We start from the raw sequence: 11185 nt of genomic DNA, 5'->3' as shown, positions 1-11185 counted from the left end.
TGGAACCAAACTCCAATGATTGTCAAGGAAGTAATACTAAGATACTTAAATAATGCCTACCTGGGAGGAATGGCCAGACTCCAGTCATGAAGGACCACATATTCATCGATTTAAATAATAAATATATAATGAAACATGATTGAATAATGACATGGTGGTGCATACTGTAGTCCCACATGGAGAAGTCAGACTGATCCCTATCTGGAATAATGATTTATTTTAAAAATTAAATTGATAATTATTTAGTTGGCATTTTATATTAATTCTGACAAGATGACACTAAAGTCGTAAAAATATGGCTGATGTAATGATCTATTTAAATAGCAAAATAATCAAGTAATGAGATGAGGTTACATTGTAAACTCCCAAAATCTGATTCCAAAGGGGACTTATGGACCATAACATTATCTTTATTTTAAATACGTTAATTAAATGATGAATTATTATTTAATTTCCTAATTTTACAGTTAAATAAGTAAGTGTATATCAGATAATGTGATGGTCTGGCATTATTGACTCCCATTAGGAGGCTCAAAAACTACAGTGATCGCTGAATTCATAATGACAGATTTTCATAATTAAAAGAATAAAATTACACAAGTGGATTGATGGTGTTCTATAGGTGACTCCTACAATATTGTTCAAAACTGAAGAGATCATTGAGTTTTTAATCATATATTTCAACAAAACAATGAATGCTGAGAGAATTTCGTCTAATACAACCCTGGAGAGATAACAAAATGATATCAACATTGATTTAAATAAATAACGATATCACAAGAGACAATTAACAACAACAAGGTGGATCCAGATTCCACTCTTCCTTGGGTAGAAAAAGACTGATTTGAATAATGAATTAATCTGATAGTTATATCGTCTGTCACACTTGAGTCACACAGGTGGCACAAAGGGTTCACAGATTATATAATGAAACAATGTAACAATTACCACTTTAAATATGTAAGTCATTGAACTTTTTGTATCATTAATTCCTGGGAAGACATGCCAGACATGATAAAATATGCTGTGTTCACGGATTTTTAAAATTCCATAAGTTAATAATCTGATAGCAATACTGTCTTGCCTGATAAACTGTTTTGGCTGTCATCATCACCAGGGCCTGAATCTCTGTTGTGGTACATCAGGTCATGAGATGATGGGCCCATACCTGGTGTAGCAGCAGTAGCTAACATGTTGATATCAGCTGAAAAGATGGCTGCAGCAGGGGCATCACCAGCAGAGCTGGGAGAGAGCAATTCTTCCCTGTTCTAGGTCATCATATTTTGTGAGGTCTCAGTGATGGTGCCGAAATCCCGGTGCCACTACTTCTTCTCATCATAGATCACAACTGATGGGAAGATGTGGAGGACGAGCAGGGAGTCAAACACCCAGACCACCGTGCCTGCCTTGGTGAAGTCTTTGTACTTCTCGGAGGGCACCGTGGAATCTTCTGGACTCAATCATTCAGCATCCCTAGTACTCTGGGTGATGCATAGATCATCAAGAATCCACTCTGTCCATGTCTATGACATTCCTAACCTTGTCCCAGACAGATATTTGCACACTAATCATAATTGATGATGTCATTGTCTGCCGTTTAAATAATTTAAATAATTAAATAAGTCAGTAATAGCTGACTGTCACAATAAAGAGGTGATGTAGCAGTTAAGTGGCAGGGAAGAATGGCCAGACTCCAGTCATGAAGGATGTCATCATTGTCAATTGACACAATTAATCGTAAAATGTGATTATATGGCATATTAACTCCACAAGAGGGAACTTTACATGACTCTTCATGGAATAGAGGATTACTGCTTTACATGACTATACAAATATGTACATTATCTTAGGTCTTAACACGAATGGTCAATTCAAATACTTTAATTATGTAATTAGATGATCTGTAACAGTAGACACCACAAGGTGGCACCAAATTCCAGGTGTCAAGGATTATATCAACATTGCTTTATATAACCAAATAATCAAACAATGATTTGATGTAACACCATCCACTTCCCTAAGGTAGCTCCAAACCAGACTTGTGAACAATGATGTCATCGTTAATTTAAATAATTTAATTACATAATTAATATTTAGATGGTCTAAATTACTTGACTCCCACATTGTGGAACAATAATCCACTGATCATGGATAATCTAATGTCCTATTTTAATAATTAAATAATAACATAATCAGAGGATGAAATGGTCTGCCATACTCGACACAAGTTTTCTCCAACTTGACTCCCACAAGTTTGGGTGAAACTCCCCAGTCCATGGCTTATTTATTCACAGAATTGAGTAGTAAAATGTGTATATGCTGAAATCTTATTGTGTATGCAGGGTTTTAGAACATATCACACATTTGATGTTGGACAGCTGCCTCAAAAGAGATGAACTGCCTTCCAATAATCCCTATGTCTACCCTAACACATACATTATCACCAACCTGATGGAAGTTACCAAAGGAACACTCACCCTATGATGAGTAATTGTGAGTCTTATTATCTTTTAATCCATACTTTTACTTCTTAGAAGAGAGAACATTCATTAGGTAATGTTGAATTGGGTAACCAGTAATAGCTCTAGGCCAACTTCCAGAGATTTGGCTATGACTTGGTTATTGGAATCAAATGCTGCCATTAAAAGTTTCAGGAGATAGTTATCTTGGGAGATGATGTCCTATGATAACACTTTATCGAAGCTGCTCTCTAGTCCTTGGCCCATGATATCAGGATACAGAATGCAAGCAGGGTTGCTTGGCAACATTTATGATCCAACATTCTGTCACATTCTAGTGTACCTCCCACATGCTAATATTAGCATAACCACCCACTGACTAACCTTACAGCCTCACTGATTTTCTCACATAAACAAAAGAGGGTTCTTTTTTTTTTCTTTTGAGTTGTACATATTTACCAGGCTCTCAAGCTACAACATCCCTATAATGATATAAGCATGAAAATGAAAGCATCGTTATTCCATTCAAGCACATGGATGAGTATTTCAACATATTTTCTTTGCTTCAATTTTCTCATTTCCAGAATGCAAACAACACAATTAACCACTTCTACCATAATCCATTCCTAAGTATTGAACACAAAGTAAATTTCTCTTCATTCTAGTACGCTTAGAGCAGCTTGATCTCATTGTTTCTCAGAGTTGTATTATTTGCACGTGGCTGATGATTAAGGATTTTGAGTACTGTCTTATGTTCCTTTGAGTCACTTTAGATTCCTCAATTGATAATTTTCTATTGAGTTCTGAATCCTAATTTCTAATATGGTTATTTACAGTTATTTGGAGTTTGAGGTATGTCATGTTATCAGCCCGACAGAGTTCATTAGATAAGATTCTCTGATCATGAGGTTATTAAATTATTCAATTTTTAAAATCTGTGTTGACTGTGTCCTTCATAGGTCAGCTCTGTCGCAACCTCTCAGAAACTGATGATGCAAAATAATACAATTTTTTTTCAATCGTTTAATCATTCGATCTTTAATACTCTATTATTACATAACCAGTAATCGTTGCATAATCCAGTGTCCCTCATTCTCTGGGCACTGATTCTGGTACTAGTCTCCTGCTGTGTCAATCACACAGGGGCCAAACCCATAATGGCACAAGATTAATTCCCAGGGAGGAATAACCAGACTTCTGTCATGAAGGACAACATCTTCATCGATTTAAATGAATAGTATGTAATGAAATATAATTGAATAATAATATGGTGCTGCATAATTAAATCCGACATGGAGAAGCCAACCCTTCTCTTCATGGAATAATGATGTATTTAAAAACTTAAATTGATAAGGAATTAGTTAGTACTTAATATTAACTCTACACGTTGGAACCAAACTTGTAAAACTATGGCTGATGTAATGATCTGTTTCAATAGCTAAATAATCAAGTAATGAGATGATGTTACATAATCAACTCCCAACATCTGACTCCAAAAGGGACCTATGGTCCATAACATCACCTTTATTTTAAATACGTTAATGAAATGATGAATTTTTATTTAATTTCCTAGTATTACAGATAAATAAGTCTGTGTAGTATTAGATGATGTGATGGTCTGGCATGATTGACTCCCATAACGAAGCTCAAAACTCCAGCGATCACTGAATAAATAATGACAGATTTTCATAAATATATGAATAAAAATTCAACAATTGGATGGTGTTTTACACGAGAATCCTATGAGATTGCTCATGACTGAACGGTTCATTGAGTATTTAATCACAGATTTGAACAAAAACATGAATGAATAAAGAGATAATATCTCATATTTCACCCCTAGAGAGATAAGAAAATGATATCACCATTGATTTAAATAAATAAATAAATAATGAAATCACAGGAGACAATAGACCAGAATCTTCAACAAATGGTGCTGGCACAATTGGATGAAGGTGTGTAGAAGACTGCACATAGAACCATGTGTGTCGCCATGCATAAAACTCAAGTCCAAGTGGATAAAAGTCCTCAACATCAATCCAGCCACCTTGAGCCTCTATGAAGAGAAAGTAGGAGGTAGCCTTGAACAAATAGGTATAGGAGACCGCTTCTTGAACATTACTCCAGGGGCACAGACACTGCGAGCATCAATTAATAAAGGGTTCCACTGGCAACTTAGAAGCTTCTGTAACACAAAGCATAGAGTGGAGATGAAAAAACAGCAGCCCACAGATTAGGAAAGATTTTCACCTATCCTATATCTGAGAAAGGGCTGACCTCCAAAATATACAAAGAACAAAATAAACTAGTCAACAAAACACCAAATAACCCTATTAAAAATGGGGTACAGAACTGAAGAAAGAATTTTCAATAGAGGAAATCAAAAAGGCTGAAAGACACTTAAGAAAGTTCCCAACATCCTTAGCCATCAGTGAAAGGCAAATCAAAACAACTTTGAGATAACATTGTACTCCTGCAAGAATGGCTAAAGTTAGAAATGCCAATGATGACTCATGCTGGACAGGATGTGGAGAAAGGGCAACACTCCTCCACTGCTGGTGGGAGTGCAAACTCGTACAGCAATTTTGGAGATCAGTATGGCAGTTCCTCAGGAAAATGGGAGTTAGTTTACCACAGGACCCACCAATCCCCCTTTTAGGCATATACCCAAAATGATCCACATCCATGCAACAAAGACATCTGTTCAACTATGTTCATATAAGCACTGTTTGTAATAGAAAGAACCTGGAAGCAACCTAGATGCCCCTCAATTGAAGAATGGATAATCAAGTTGTGTCACATCTACACAGTATAACACTAATCTGCAGAAAAAAAATGATGGTATCTTGAAATTCGCAGGCAAGTTGATGGCACTTGAAGAAACCACCCTGAATGAGGTAAACCAGTCACAAAAGAGGAAAATAGTATATCCTCACTCATAATTAGATTTTAGACCTAGAGCAAAGGATCACCAGCCTGTAATTCACAGCACCAGAGAAACTAGGATACAAAGTGTATTTTAAAAGATTCATATAAATTCCTTCACAGAACCAGGAAGGTACAAGTCCTCCACAGCACAGGGGAAGTAGGGGGCAGTGAATGGAGAGAGAAGTAGGAGAATGCAAGGGGGAGGATAGGAAAACACGTGCGATTAGGAAGATTGAGATCTGTTAGGAACAGAAGACAGGAAGTAGAGAAAGATAGATAGATAGATAGATAGATAGATAGATAGATAGATAGAGAGAGAAAGAGAGAGAATGAGTGTGAGAGAGAACATCCCTGGAAAGGCTACCATAAACGCTCTTCCGGGATAGTGAGATCAATAACTAAGTTATCCATGGAGCCCTCATCTAATACCTGTAAGAAACAAGAGCAAACACCCATACATAATCACTGAGTCGAACTAGGACCCAGATGCAGATGGAGAGGAAAAGAACAAGCTGCAGAAACTGAATGGAGGAGCTAACAGGCCCCCAGAGTGAGAGCTGGGAATCCAGCATGAGACTGACTCAGGGCCCCTTGAATATGGGTCTCAGCCAAAAGGACTGAGCAGTCTAAGGGACCTCAGACAGTGGAGGAATGATGTGTCCCAGGTGCACAAAAGGACCTTGTGAACACATCCGCCATGAAGGGATAACTGCCTTAACCTAGAGACAGGAGAGAAACACTAGTCCCAACTTCACATGATCTCTCAGATCTCCATGACCCCAACTGGATGGCATTCCCCAATATAGGGAAATGGGGTGGGGGGATTGTAGTGGAGGGTGGTTAAGGTGCATGTGAGAGGGCAGAGAATGTAAAGGTGAGAGAGGGATGGAGGGAGAGAGGGAGGGAGGGAGGTAGAGAGGGAGGGAGAGGGAACCGGGATCTACATGTAAACTAATAAGTTAAATAAATAAAAAACAAAAACAAGTGATCAGATGGTGGATGCTTTTGTATCTGCCCCACTCCCATGTCGATGCTATAAAGGCAGATTTTAAAGGGCAGAGTCTGAACTGAGGTGAATTCAGTGGAGGGCTTGCTTTAGGTACCTTGAGTTTGGGGAGTGGTATGATGCTACCTGAAACTCACTGTTATGGCTGAAACTTCACTTAACCCTCCTTCTCCACCTACTCCAGAAACAGATGCTGGAGGTCTCCAGACTGGAAGCTAAGGGAAAATTCTCTATCCACACCTCCTGCTGAGTCCACTAAAACCTGAATCCCCCACTCCACATTGTCCCTTGCCAGCAGCAAGAAGCCACACTCAGACCAATGTGCCCACAGACAGTGACTCAGGGTTGTTTAGGTGGAAGCCCTAATGGCATTTCGAAAATACAGAGCTCATTAAAATCATGATTTTTTTTAATGATGTGCTAGGGTGGAATCCAGATTTTCATATGGAGATTAATTCATCTGTGTATGTGAATTACAAGGGTAGATCAGATTCCTTACCAATCCGCAAAACACTGGGTGGTATACTTCCAGATGGTTTTTTGCATGTCAGCTATAGAACTTTCCTCACTGACACTGCTGAAAATAAGCATGTTACAGATAAGAGTCCAAAACGGTGGCCTATGTGGCAACAACAAATTGCTACTTTGGGGCACTATAATTTTAATGACACTATGATAATAAATCAGCCACTGCCTTGCTTGGTAAAATACAAAAAAGTTTATGGGAGGAAAATGAAGATCAGATGCCTAACTGGCTTCATTGTGGATTTCCTCACACTCACACTGGAACAAGGTTTTCTCCATTGGCTTCAGGAGAAATTATCTGGGATTTTTCTGTACAATCACCTGATCGTGGATATTCTGGCTACCTTAAGGATCATTTTGCTCAATTTGGAGGATACACTCCTCAAAAAAAACGAGCCCATAATGAGATGGTATTCAGCAGAGTGGGTGTCACCTGTATTGTATTTGCAAAAACCGTATGGGACATATGGGACTCCTCCGCCAGATCTGTTCTGGTTAGATGCAGCAGCCAATGTTATAGTATAAAAAAAACAAACAAACAACAACAAAAAAAAAGACCAAAAACCAAAAAAACCAAAAAAAAAAAAACAAAAAAAAAAAACAAAAAAATAAAACAAAGGCTGCCAAGTTGTCTATAGCTTGTCTCTCTTACCCCTATGCATTAATGTTTGGACATTATCAAGAAAGAAGTGGATTCATTTTTGTTGAGTGTTGATCCTGCATATTAACTAATTGTGTACAATAAGGTTATGATAATCATTTTCAACTATATTTATTGTTAAAAGGCCTGCTTATGTGATGCTGCCAGTAGATTTGGGTAATGAAAATTTGTATGATACTTTGCCTATAAATATGTTTATCAAAATTAATTGATTAGGCCAAAAAGATTTGTTGCCTCATTAAATGTAAGAATGACAGCACTGATAGCCATTTTGAGTTCTTTTGCCGTTTCAAAAACAGCATTAGTAAAGGAATTGCCGACAGCTTCCTTTGTGAATGACATGCATAGGAATGCCTCTTTTATTTTGTCAGAACAGAGGTTAATAGATCTGAAATTAGAAACTAGATTGAATGCTTTAGAAGAGGCAATGATAGAAATGGGTCCAGACATACAAAATCTTAAGACACAGCAACTAAATGCCATTCAGAGTTTAAGTATATCTGTGTTATACCTTTTCCATACAACTCTTCCTCTAATTGGAAAGAGACTAAGGCACATTTCTTGGGTGTATGGGAGGATACCAATTTAACCTATGATATCAAGGCATTGCAAGAGGAAATTACGGTTGTGAGTCAGGGAAAGATAGATACTTAGGATATTTCAGGCCTAGCATCAACATTTTAAGAAAATCTAAGATCCCTGAATCCATTAAGCTGGACTAAGTATTTTGTTTTCCTAGGAATTGGAGCTGCTATTTTATTTATAGTGTGTTTGGTCTTTCCTATTCTTTTCAGAATAGCACTTCACTCCATCAGCACCCTCTAGCAAGATTTCCAGCTGTTCTGCTTAAAAAATAAAAAAGGGGGAACTGCCACACCAGGCCCAGTGGAGACAGTGTAGCAATGGCTGAGAGAAATAACAAAGGCTACCTGTCCAGAGGTTTGCACCACACCTGGTTACACCTCCTGGGGAAAAGTGGTTCAGGACCCTGCAGGTGATTGCCCGACTGACAGTCTGGAATGGGTGCTAGGTGTTTGTTGTGCTATGATAGCTTTAATGCTTTTGGTCATAGGTGCTTTGGCCTATAGCTCCACTGTTAATTCAGAGAAGCCCAGAAAACACTTAGATATAGTTTCAGGGACAGAAAGAGATACAGACCGGGCCTCAGCTCCAAATCCCAGGGCACCAGTGGAGAATTCAGGTGTCAGCCTAAGGCCTAATAAATTATCATATCTAAAGCTATAGGAATTTGCCCAAAAGATGACCCTGCCTTATTAGACAGCCCACAGCAAAGCTGTTGTGGGATTTACTACTGAGTTTTTAGGGCCCCTAAATCAATAAAACAGTACAAGTGTTCTTATCAATGCTGTTAAAAGCTTACGGACCAGAGACAATGATTATTCTCTATACTAAGTAAATCAAATCCCTGGTAACCTGACCACAAGCAGGCCAAAATAAACATGATGTGTATTTATGATCTCATGCTCCAAAATAATTGCTGACATTTCTATAGGATGTCCATAAATATGAAACTGTGGCCAAAGATCTGTTCCTTGAACATTCTGCATAAAAACCTGTTGCTCTGGAGTAAAAATCACAGCAGTTGCAAACATCCTCCAGTGTGTTTGTGTCTGTGTGTCAAGCCGAAGCCACTCCTGACCTCTTCATCGAAGTCTTGGTCTCACCAAAGACCCGTCGCCCACTGAAATGTCTGCGGCAAATAAATAAAAATTAAACAAGTGGATGGTGTTTTATCCATGAAGCCTAAAAGATTGCTCAATAATGAAGAGACTTAATTATAGATTTCAACAATAAAATGAATGAATAAAGAGATAATTTTTCATAATTCACCCCTAGAGAGATAACAAAATGATATCAACATTGATTTAAATAAATAAATATAGGAATATTGAAATCACAAGAGACAATTTACACCAAGAAGGTGGATCCAGACTCCACTCTGTCTGGAGTAGAAAAAGACAGATTGAATAATGAAATAATCAGATAGTTACATCGTCTGTCACACTTGAGTCACACAAGGTGGCACAAAACTTCAGGGTTCACAGATTATATAATGAAACAATTTAATATCTACATCTTTACCTACATAATTCCTTGACATTTTTGTATCATCCATTCCTGGGCAGACTTGACAGATATGGAAATGTATGCTGTCATCACGGATTTTAAAATGCCTTAAGTTAATCTTCAGATAATCATACTGTCTTGCATGATGAATTCTCTTGGCCTGACTTCATCACCAGCACCTGAATCTGTTGTGGTGCCGCAGGATATGAGATAATGGGCCCATTCCTGTCTTAGCAGTAGTAGCCAAGATGTTGCTATCAGCTGAAAAAATGGCTGCAGCAGGGGCATAAACAGCATATCTGAGAGGGAGATGTTCTTCCATGTTCTGGGTCATCATCCTTTTGCCAGGTCTCGGTGATGGTGCCGATCTCCTAGTGCCACTACTTCTTCTCATGGTAGATCAAAACTGATGTGAAGATGTGGAGGAACAACAGGCAGTCAACACCCAGACCACCATGCCAGCCTTGGTGAAGTCCTTGTACTTCTCGAAGGGCCCGTGCAATCTCCTGGACTCTATCATCCAGCATCCCTTTTACTCTGGGAGATGCATACATCATTCAGAAAATGCTCTGCCCATGTCTACAACTTTCTTAACCTTGTCCCAGACAGATATTTGCACCCTAATCATAATCAGTGATGGCATTGTCTGTCATTTGCATAATTTAAAGAATTAAATAAGTCAGTAATAGCTAACTGTCACAATAAATAGGTGATGTAGCATTTCACTGGCAGGGAAGCATGGCCAGACTCCAGTCATGACGGATGTCATCATCCTCAATTGAATCAATGTATCATAAAATGTGATGATATTGCACATTATCTCCACAAGAGGAAGCTTTACAGGTCTCTTCATGGAATGGAGGATTTTTGGTTTACATAACTATACAAATATTTACATTATCTTGGGTATTAGCATGGAATGTCAATTTAAATACTTTAATCATATAATTAGATTTTCTGTGGTACCATATTTGAGGTTCATGGATGATAAAATCATTGTTTTATACAGTTAAATAATCAAACAATGAGTTCATGTAACATCATCCACTTCCCTAAGGTGGCTCCAAAGCAGGCTCGCGAACAATGATGTCGTGAATAAATATTTTAACTACAAAATTGATAATTAGATGGCCCATAATAATTGCTTCCCACATTGTGGAATCCACAGATCATGGATTATCTAATGTCCTATTTTAATAATCAAATAACAATATAATCAGAGGATGAAATGGTCTGCCATAGTCGACACAATTTACTCTCACTGACTCCCACATGATTGTGGGAAACTCCCAGGTACATCTCTAATTTAATCGCAGAGCAGAGTAGTAAAATATTTAAATGCTGAAATGTCATTGTGTATGCAGGTTTTTTTAGAAGATCCCACATATTTCATGTTGGACGGCTGCCTCAGAAGAGATGGACTGCAATCCAATAATCCCCAAGTCTACTCTAACAAATGGATTATCACCATCCTGAAGGAAGTTAACAATGGCAAACTCACGTTTTGATGAATAATTG

Source organism: Phodopus roborovskii, unplaced genomic scaffold (genome assembly GCF_943737965.1).
Source record: "Phodopus roborovskii unplaced genomic scaffold, PHOROB, whole genome shotgun sequence".
Taxonomy (NCBI): domain Eukaryota; kingdom Metazoa; phylum Chordata; class Mammalia; order Rodentia; family Cricetidae; genus Phodopus; species Phodopus roborovskii.
The sequence above is the reverse complement of the archived record's forward strand: the minus strand, read 5'-3'. Positions refer to the sequence as shown.